Genomic DNA, 11,891 nt, shown 5'->3' on the forward strand with positions numbered 1-11,891 from the left:
AAAGCCTTAATACACATATACATGGTGCATCAACATCACAAACATCATGTAAAGCATGTTTTTTCCGAGAGTTCCAATCCAATTCTAGAAGTTTGCCTCCTCAAATCCACAAATAATATATTGAACTCTGATCTTTCATGACCCGGTCCATAACTACCACCATTAGTTATTTTGTAAAAGTTGGCTCCTGCATTAGTTTTGTTGTTCAATTATGACTTGAGTGTCAAACAGAGTTTCCTACTTTCATCAAACAATTTTTTTTTTTAACATGGTTCGCTCTTTACAAATTGAATCGTCTATCCTATATATGTTCATCGAGAATATAGCATAGTGTTCCCCATAACCAACAAGTTCAATTATTGGAGGATTCCCAAAATCGGTCGCAAACAAGTAGTATGCTCAATAAAATTTGTACCACAATATTATGTTTTTCTTATGCATGCTAATGAAAACTCGTCCTTCTATCAGACTAATGTTTACGCGATATGGACATTACCTCCCGCTGGGACCAACAATTGAACAATCATTTTAAAATAAATTGTCTCACTCGTTCGAAGCAGTTTCGAACTCAAGGGGTATTTTACTCTCTTTTTTAACAGTTGATATACAAATTACACTTAATTTTATTTTTTATATGTTTAATGGCATACAGTTCTGTAATGACCATGGTTCGCGAGATTATTGTCACTGATGCATTGAATTTGAAACTCTTAAAAAGTAGTAATAACATTTCAGTAAACAACTATAAGATATTGGAATGATTTGAGTTTGGATATATTTTTCTTTTAGTAATTTCTAATCTTTTATAGTTGTTTCAAAATTTTCTATATTTTTCTTTCAATGGATGTTTAATTTTTATCTTTAAACCATCATGACGTCATAACAAAAAAAACTTATTGTGGAAGAAGAACCCTAATTGGTCTTCTGTTTGTTCATGATTCATACAAATAGAGTTAGTATCATATTATGTTATTTGTTAAAAGTAAACCCAACCAAAACACCATGCTATTTTGACAATGAATACATAATAAATAACCCAGCTTAATTACTATATCTTTCATCCATTTTTTTTTACTAACGTATGGTGTATTTACTATATGGTATATTATAAAGTTAAGTTTTTAAAAATAAATGGTTCCAAAATGCTTTAGGCACTCTTCCTTGGATATTTAACAAAAAGAAACACCCTAATGTAGACATATATTTAAATTATGGAATATAATTATTATTCAGTATATATTTATATAGAAATATAGAACTAAAAGCATATAAAATTGTGGTCAATATTATACTAAAGCCAACAAGGCATCCCACTTGAATTTTCTCATCGGGGTCCAAGTGGCCATTTGATGACCTTCGCTACCCTATGTTAGACTTCAACATGCTTGTTTAACTAAAATGTAATTAAATATTACGATCGATTTTTAGATTCTGTATTTCAGAATAATATATAAATGTTTTACTGCAAATTTGGTAAGAAAATAAATATAAAAATCATTGCAAATATCATACAAATATGTCAGCAAATTTATGTACGTACGACTAAGATCTGTCATAAATCTCGTGATGATGGTGTTTCATATAATAATTTTCTTGCAGTTGATGTATCGTCCTCGTACATAGTTCACTTTTAACTCTAGACTATTGAGGATCTTATTGTGTCCAACTTGTAAATTGGGTTAAAAACTTCCTTTTAAAGAAGAGCCTTAACTTACGACGGTGAAATTGGGATGTTGCATGGATGATCTTAAACATAGAATTCAGAGATTGTAATTGTAAAGCAAACTATATGGGTATATAAATAATAAGATATTCTAAGATGGACGAATCACCAATGATCACTTGGCATAGAGTCACAGACACATGCATGATGCATCAAACAAACGGTACGTGTCTCTAATGTTCTACTTCTCTACACTCTATTAATGACAATACGACGTTTCAAAAAACAAAAAAAAATAGATACGTCTATTTGGAATACTGCTATATTGGCCCAGATTTTGTTGACCTTAGACTGACTTTATATAGTTAAATAAACATTATGATTTGATACAAAATTTGTAGACACAAACCTTTTTTTGCGGCTAAAATTGTTTGCATCTTCGGACTTGGTACACCTAGATGTTCCATAATTTGTTTTTTATTTAACAACATATGTGACGATGATTTTATTAAGATTGGTCGCCCCACTGAGTTAATTTTACGGCCGTATCAAATTATTCATCAAAAAAGTATTCCAACAAAACAATAAATTTGTTCACTAGGTACTTGTCCAGTACTGCTTTCTCATTCATACTCGATGAAAAGAAAAAGAGTTAGTAATACACTCCAATCTACCCATACTAAAAGCTATTTAATTTGCTATAAAAACTAGTATTTACTAGTGATATTGAATATACATGATTTTTAGTTGTATGTTTTTATAAGGCTTCTCACTGATAGCGTTTTTTTTTCTTTTTTTTTTGTCTTTCCATTGATTGGAGCGTTCACTTTGACAAACCACCACGCATAATATCTACATATTCATACTATACTACTATCATATCAAATGAAGGGAAATATTCTAATATAGTTGACCAAATAATTTAGTAATTCAATAGTCGTAGTAGCGTTTACTATGCATGACTCAATTATCATCAATCGAAGATGATTCAAAGCGTGTTGTGGGTATGGGTAGGGGGTCCTTACGCATGTCTCATTTTTGTATTCAACTAATCATCACGTTTTTCATTTTTATGAGACTCTAACAGAAAGCCTATAAATTAATTTTATACAAAATCATAAAATCTAAAGAAGGATTATTTCTTAATCTAATGAAATGAAAACATTTTTTTCTTAATGATCCTCTTTTTTTGTTGTTGTTGTGTGTTTTACTTTTTGTCATGCATAGTAACCTATGGCGACATGACTGTTTTATGTCAGATTGGCATTTGTCATGAGGATCTTATTTCGTTTTAGGGTCCACCAAAATTTTTTTTTTTCACGAATTACAAACGTAATTTAATTGAAAGTATGGGCAAGATTAAAAAAAAAAGATTCCATGTTAGGTACGTACAATTTCTTACCTTATGAAATAATATAAACAATCGAAGATTTCTAATTTCTATAACTATATCTTAAGAAATAAGACATTCATGTTTTCTACTTTTTTTTTTTTCCTTTAGATACACATAACAATTATTATCAACTACCATCAGATTTGTTGTCTAATGAAACTCTGGATTATTGGGCATTGACATTAAATTGTATTAATGAAGTGATTTGATAGTCATGGAACCCTTGTCTACTCTTCTGAGCATTACAACAAGCACACTATTATTTTGTCTTCTCATATTTTGGTATTTACCATTTGTTTTTGGTGATGATGCTTACATATTTTCGTAATCATTGTCTATACGAATAATATAACTACGAGAGATCGAAGGTGAAAAAAACTTTTTTCACGGTCGTTTGCCATTTGATTTCCGTTTTTTTATTTTACCTTTTTATCATCAAAAGCATCTATCACTCGCTCAGAAATGCTTTTTATGATTTGATTTCACTATTCGAATGAATGTTGATCAAAATAAATAAAAGATACCCACAGAAGAAACGTCATATCAATAGATAAGTATCTCAAATTCTTGTTCTTGTTGAAGCTAATAAAGAAGTGACTCGTATATCTCTCAACCTTTTGCATGATTTGGTTATATTATCATCTGTTATTTATTAGGTTAACGAATCATCGTTATAAAAAGGTTATTATTAAAAGGAGATGTAGGGTTTGTGGAAAAACATTATAATAACTCTGAATAAATAAAAATTAAAGCGTACGGTAGATGGAGTTTGTTGATAATATCAAAGGTGGTAGTGCAGAAGTGATTTTTTGGACTTGTACATTATGATATTGTAGAACGAGAGACAAACTCCTGAATATACTAAACTGAATAATTGATCGGCACGCGAGCTTTGTCAGACTCTCTCGACATTTTTCTCGTCTTTTTATTTTCACCGACATTTCTTACCTCCATGTCTCTCCATTTTTCTTTATAAAAAATTATCTTCGACTTGTCTTTTTTATTTTCACACTTTCATGATTTCAAGTTTCACCATTTTGCCACATTTATATAGTTGCATCTGCTAAACAAGTGGAGTATATTAACTTTCTCTGCAGAAGCACATAATAATTAAACAATCTCATGTTACCAATACCAAGTAATTTATGAACTCGAGAATGAATTTAAAAAAGTCAACGAAGGAATCGTTCTTCTTAATAAAAAGCTTATATAAATGTTATATTCTGAAATTGGAGAAATCGACGTTTCTTGCTTTGTATTGTTGTAGTAGTAAAATATTTTAGATAGACTTTTTTAACTTTGGTTATTGTTATAGTGAAGGTCTTACTTATTAAAGCGTAGAACCAAAAGTATGAAATTTAGGCAGATGGATTCATAACGTCGGTGCGAAGTAATTAACAAAGAGTACGTACATACTACTTTCTGGTGCTTCTAATAATTAAACTATTCAAAATTCTAATTCAGATACGTTCGATTTATTAGGCAATCAAGTTAATGATATTCATTACATTAAATAAATAGTGAAAATTCAAAGTTAAAATATAGTATATAACATACGAATTTTACATATACTGGGATCTGAAGTTAAGTATCCCAAACTAAAAAGAAAAGTTAAATATATAAATACAAACATGAAAAGTATCGCTTATATTATCTCATTGCATTATTGTTTTGTTTGGTGGATCGAAATGTCTAAGGTGGCAATTCCAATGTTAAAAAACAACAAAAACAACAACTGGCATAGTGGCATATAATAATTAATTTGTGTGTTTAGGTGTTGGTATTATCTTAGTCATTATACAAAAATTGCGGGCAAAAAAAAATCATTATACAAAAATTAGTAGAGACCATGGATGCAAATGGATGTCTAATACACTAATTTGCTGGTCAATATAAATGCCATCTTCATTTCGATAACTGGTTTGAAAGTGATGGAAACAAAAGATATACCAACAAAAGATAACTGGTTTAAGAGAGATCGATAACAAACTTCTTCTGTGTAAAAAACCTTCTGACTTTTCTCTCCCTTTGACTTTTCTCTCCCAAACACGCGATCCTCTTTCTTTTCCCATCACCTTTGCCGATTTCGGCGTTGGTCCCTTCGCCCCTCATGGGTCAACTCCCGGCGACATCCCCACTGGATCAGCCACCTCTGCTACTTCCCCTCTGAAACACGCTCTACCTGATTCGCCCAAATCAGCTGGGGATGTCTCTGTTAGCTCTCCTCCGAATGTGTTGCCTCTACGTTGAAATCAGCTAACAACTAGAATAACGATTCCTGTCTACAAACCCCCAATCTGGAGATCACTGTTCCAGCAATCGCAAACCCTAAATCCCCAAATATTAGGGCTACAGTGTCAAACGTTATCAATCTGATACATGTTGATAATCATGTCGGCACCAGATCTGGCAAGAAATCCCCAAGACCTGTTACGGCTACAAACACGACAATGGTGTCTCACCCTCCTGCGGAGCGTGTGACAGAAGATCATCCCTGGAAAGCCTTGCTCAAGGATAGTGCAACTCAGCTTCAGCGAAAGGGATCTCCATTTACTCTTGAATCGGGAGAGGTTTGTGTTACTATCCCGAACTCTGTTATTGAGAAAAATAAATAGGCTTGGGACAGTTTTATTATTGGTCAATTCTACGAAGAACCGCCGGCCCGAGGAGCCGTCCATGCTATTGTTAATGGTATTTGGAGCAGACAACGGAAGGACATAACATTGTCCAAAATGGAAGGAAACTCCTTCCTCTTCAAAGTATCTTGCCCGAATGCGAGGAGGAGAATTCTTAGTCAATGCCTCTGGCAAGTTGATGGCCAAACGATGTTTGTTGCAAAGTTGTCTCCGAATGTTACTCCCAAGAAGCCGGAGTTGTCAATGGTCCTTGTATGGCTTGATTTCCATGGAGTTCCACTTGAATTCTTCAACCGGGAAGGATTGGAACATATAGCTGGTCTGGTTGGGCACCCAGTTTGCTTACACCCTCAAACTGAAAAGCTCCTGAACATAGAAGTTGCTAAGGTATACACGGTTATTGACCCTCGTACACCTCTTCCGGATGCAGTCAATGCTAGATTTGAATCATGGCAAATAAAAAGAATCCGGGTCTCCAGCCCTTGGCTCCCCTCGCTCCGTAGACATTGCAAGAAGGTTGGACACACCATCTCTCGATGTCCCAATGCTCCACCTACTTGTACCCTATGTGGATCGGTGAAGCACACCACGGCGACTTGTCCTCGTGCTAAGAAAGAAAAGAAAAGTGGTAAAGCTCCCATCTAGAACCAAATCCCAATTGTTGAAATCACAGAACCTACAACCACCAAAGTGCCACACACGATGCCACCACCAGAGAACCCCTTTGCTAAACATGTTTCCACAGTAGCTTTAGCGGATTCTTCTGTTCGTGTTGTTGGTGAACCGAGCAACAAAGCTCCTGCTATTAGAACCACATCTACCGGATATGGTAAAAAGCTCCACGAGGAAAAGCTTTGTGTTGATCTCTCGGCAAATCTGTTCTCCCATCTTCCTCCAAGCGAAGATGTGATTAATGCTCAAGCGTCTTCATCTGATCATGACATCCTCTCGGGGGATGATGATAATCCTGAAGCAGATTCAGATAAATTTATCAGGGTTATCTCCAAGCGCTTGCTAAAGAAAAAAGAACATAAAGCTAGGGTTAGAGGCCCTATATCCCTCTAACTCAATATCCCCTTTATGGATATTTTTGTCGTAATGTAAGATGTCTTAATGATCCCATAAAGCGTAGAAGCTTCCGGAAATGGCTAAAAGTACATACGCCTCTTTTTGGTGGAATTGTTGAAACTCGAGTGAGTCCAGAGAAGGCTCAAAATTTTGTCTCTAGTGTGGTTCCAGGATGGCACTACTCGGATAATTATGAGTATTCAGAACTTGGTAAAATATGGGTTGTATGACACCCTTCGGTTAAGGTCACCATTTTGTCTAAGTCTCTGCAGATGATAGTCTGCTTAGTGGAACTCCCTTTTGTGTCTTCGGAGCTGGTGGTTTCCATTGTGTATGCCTCCTCCTCTAGTGGTGCAGATCGTAAGATCCTTTGGGGCGAAATTCAGGATCTCGCCTCTTATTCGGTAGTCCTGAACAAACCTTGGACGGTTGTTGGCGATTTCAATCAAGTTCTTTTCTCCCATGAACACTCAATCCCTTCCAATGTCTCACAATCAGGTGGAATGTCCAATTTGAGAGAATGTCTAACGACTTCGTACCTTTCAGATCTCCCCTTCTACGGGAACACCTTCACTTGGACTAATAATCATGAAGTTGGATTGATTGCTGAGAAACTATATCGTATCCTTTTCAATGATAGCTGGCTAATCTCTTTTCCAAATTCTTTGGGAGTTTTTGGTGGACCTGGTTTTTCGGATCACAGTCTGTGTTGCCTCTTCTTGGACTCCGGCAACCAAAAGAGGAAAACGCCATTCAGATTCTTAACCCTCCTCAATCAGAATGCTGATTTTTCTCTTTTGATCAAATTGTGGTGGCAAGCTCTAGCGTTTGATTGCTCAAAGATGTTGAAGATATCCAGGAAATTAAACGAGTTAAAGAGTGTTATTCGTTCCTTTGCCAGAGATAACTACTCAGGGATTGAGAAGCGTACGAGTGAAGCATATGAGGAGCTGTTAGTATGCCAACAAAATCTGCTCAATTCGCCTACTGATGAGGAAAAACACAAGGAACAGCAAGCTCATCAGAAATGGTGCACTTTAGCTAAAGCTGAAGAAAATTACCTGAGGCAAAAGTCAAGGATATGCTGGCTAAGAGATGGTGACAAAAATTCGAGCTTCTTCTACAGAGTGATCTCATCTCGTCAAGCCTTTAACCAGATTTTGTCCCTGATGGATGATGATGATCAGCTGGGGAACTCTAGGTTGGGTATCCAACAAGTTGCAGTACGGTACTTTAAGAACTCTATAGGTTCACAGTCAACGGCCAATCCGCCTACTGCAGAGGCTCTAACTTCTTTTGTCCCACAACGACGTTCTGCTTCAGAGATCCAGGTACTCTCAAAGCCCTTCTCTCCTGAGGAAATTAAAACTGCTCTCTTCTCTCTACCGCACAACAAGGCTCCAGGATCGGACGGTTATTGTGCTGAATTTTTCACTGCTCAATGGGACACTGTGGGTTCTGACTTGATTGAAGCAGTGACTGATTTCTATACATCGGGACAATTCCTTAAGCAATGGAACTCCACCCTATTGTCTCTCATCCCAAAAAAGTCAAATGCTTCTAGAATGAGTGATTTCCAGCCCATTGCCTGCTGTAATATAATCTACAAAGTGATCTCCAAACTCTTAGCAAACAGGCGTAAAGCAGTGTTACCAGATCTTGTCTCCAACACACAATCCACTTTCATTCCTGGCCGTTTGTTGGTGGAAAATGTATTGCTGGCAACAGAGTTAGTACAAGGATATAATCAGAAGAACATCACTCCAAGGGGTTTTCTTAAGGTTGATCTCAAAAAAGCTTTCGACTCAGTGAATTGGACCTTCATAATCAACGTCCTGCAGGCCATGAACTTTCCTTCACACTTTATCAAATTAGTCACTCAGTGCATCACAACGCCGATGTTTTCAGTATTGGTGAATGGAGAATCATGTGGTTACTTTAGCGGAGCAAAAGGGCTTAGGCAAGGTGACTCATTGTCCCCTTACCTCTTTACCTTAACCATGGAGGTGTTCTCTCAGATGCTAAACAGTGGATACAATGCCAACCTCATTGGTCACCACCAATCTGCCACAGATCCTCAGGTAACTCATCTAGCTTTTGTTGATGATATCATGATTTTCTTTGATGGCAACAAAGAATCCCTGTGCAACATCACAACAGTGCTTCAGGATTTCTCAGACATATCTGGCCTATCCATGAACAAGGATAAGACTGAGCTGTACCTCGGAGGTGTGAACCAATCTGAAACTGATAGCCAAGCTTCTCTTGGTTTCAAATTGGGTTCAATCCCATTTCGTTATCTTGGTCTTCCCCTGATGCATAGGAAGCTCCAAATAGCTGAGTACAGACCGTTAATTGACATAGTCACGAACAGTTTCACTTTCTGGTCAGCTCGTGCTTTGTCTTATGCGGGCAGATTGGAACTAATCAGATCAGTTATTTATGGGACAGTTAACTTCTGGGCCTCAGCTTTCATACTACCAAAAGGTTGTATCAAGCGTATTCAGAGCCTTTGCTCTAGTTTTCTTTGGACAGGTGACATAAACAAGAAACACCGTGCAAAGGTTGCTTCGAATCAGTTATGTTTACCAAAGGAGGATGGTGGCCTTGGGCTTCGCTGCTTCTCTACCTGGAACCGTACGCTCTGCCTCAAACTAATCTAGCGGCTATTTACAGGAGACTCCCTCTGGGCACAATGGTTGAGAAATAACAAGATTAAAGATGAAATCTTCTGGTTGCTTGATGAGAAGAAGGCAACTTCTTGGACTTGGAGAGCTCTGCTAAACCTTCGTACTATTGCTACAAGCTTTCTTCGTTGTGACCTCGGTAATGGTAAAAGGGCCAGCTTCTGGTATGACTATTGGACACTCTTTGGTCCACTTATCCACTTTCTGGGACCAACCGGACCGGCACAAACTGGAATCCCAATTCATGGAACGGTATTGCAAGCTTGCTCATCTGCTGGATGGAATCTTCGTCCGACGCGATCACCGCAAGCAGAATTCCTACATATCCATCTCACAACGATGCAACTCCCTATTCTAGCCACAGAAATAGACTCTTTCCTATGGTCCATTGACGGCGATGATCGGGATCTGTTCAGCTCAAAAGCAACGTGGGAGGCCTTAAGATAAAGAGCTATTCCTCTCTCTTGGACGAAGCAAATCTGGTTCAAAGGCGCTACTCCAAGACATGCGTTCCTTCACTGGCTAACTCATCTGGACAGGCTTCCAACGAGGACAAGATTGGCGAACTGGGGAATGCAGATTGACACTTCCTGCTGTCTTTGTGGTGCTTATCAGGAAACTCGTGACCACCTTTTCATACATTGTGAGTTCAGTGAAGAGATATGGCTACATGCTACAAAAGGGCTCGGGTATCGACCCTTTGCCTTTCACACCTAGGACGCTCTCTCAGGATGGCTAGCTCAACCAAACAACACCTCTGCTCTTACTCTCACGAGGATTATAACACATGTAGTCATCTACACCATATGGATGGAACGCACTAGCAGGCTCCACAATAACACCACCACTCCACCGCATGTTCTATTCAAGGTTTTGGACAGGAGCGTTAGAGATGCAATACTCGCAAGAAGTAACATGAAGCTCTTCAAAAACCTTCTACGAGACTGGCTCAAATATGTGTAGATCTCATCTATCTTACAATAGTATCTAGATAACCCTTGAGTTTATTTTTTTTGGCAAGGCTTATCTGTTGTATATTCCTATTGTAGCTACTACAATCTAATTTCTTAAATGAAAATTCACAAATTTTCAAAAAAAAAATATACCAACTCATATTAATTTGATGACCTAAAACTTTTGACAAAAAGGCTAAATTTAAGGAAAATGATTTTCATATAATGATTTTGTTCTCTTGGTTGCAGTTAACTATTTATACTGATAACAACGATTAACATACATGGTACATATGTACTTGATGGTTGAATATGTATACCGGTGGAAAACTTCGAATGATGAAAACAACTATAAAATTTTAGGATATGATCCATGCATGTCATAATATTTTGTATACAATATCTTGAAAGCGGTATCCAAACTTTTTTGCACCTGCAACTGTAACATAGTTAAAAAAAAAAAACTCGGAAAACCAAAATAGATGAGTGCTTCTTCACGAAAATTTTTGATGTTCAAGAACTATATGGCTAGCTGGACATCAAACATGTTTCAAGAAACTAGTGATAGTTATAACATGATTGCTTAATCTCCTCTCTTTTGGTTATCTGAAGTCTGGTTTTTTAACAAGTCCTATGATTGCTCTATTTCCTCTCTTTTGGTGGAGATGATATTTTTATAGACTTTTTTCTAACTTCGTTTCATGGTTGATCAACTTGTGGCCTTGTGGGTTTGATCCGTGTAGATTTTCTCACATCACTACTGTTGTGTGTCAAAGAAAAGTGATACAGTATATTGTTTTGATATCGGTGGTTGGTTGTTGCAGCTAAGTTAAACACTTGCAATGTTTTCAGGGGAAAATCTTTCTCCGAGAGTTGATAATATATAGTTATATAGTATATACTAAGAAAAATATCGTACTAATGACGCTAAATAAAATACACTACAACGAAGACATATATCTTAATGGTTTTGTCTTAAATAATTAATACACATCACAACGTACAAAAAATAATAACGTTGATATGAACTGATAGTGTGTCTTTAGACACCACATACATTTTTAAAACGTATATAGAACTCATCCAATCCGTTTAAGTAGCTGATAAAGGTTTTATGTTTCTTGTAAGTACAAACAAGAAAATATCAGAAAATTTGTTCAAATAAAAAAAAAGTATCAGAAAATCAAATAACTCATATTCTATAACTTGCACGACTTTACATATGACATCTCCTAAGGTTAAATCAAGTGACATAAGATTCCTTAAGATTCTTCCGCTGATCTTATAATATTTAAGAATCCACTTGAACCAAAAGAAATAAAGAAAAAAATATCCACTTGATAAATTTATTATGGATGAATGCTTTTTTTGAATAAAATGTAAAATTTGTTCGAAAAAATACACCAAGTGCTACAGAGTGTTAAAAGAAAAGTTTTAATAATGTAAGGAGATCTGATTAAATGTAAAATAGTACAAAACTAGGTCCTCTAT

The sequence above is a fragment of the Camelina sativa genome, chromosome 16 (assembly GCF_030686135.1).
Source record: "Camelina sativa cultivar CO46 ecotype springtype chromosome 16, ASM3068613v1".
Lineage (NCBI taxonomy): Eukaryota > Viridiplantae > Streptophyta > Magnoliopsida > Brassicales > Brassicaceae > Camelina > Camelina sativa.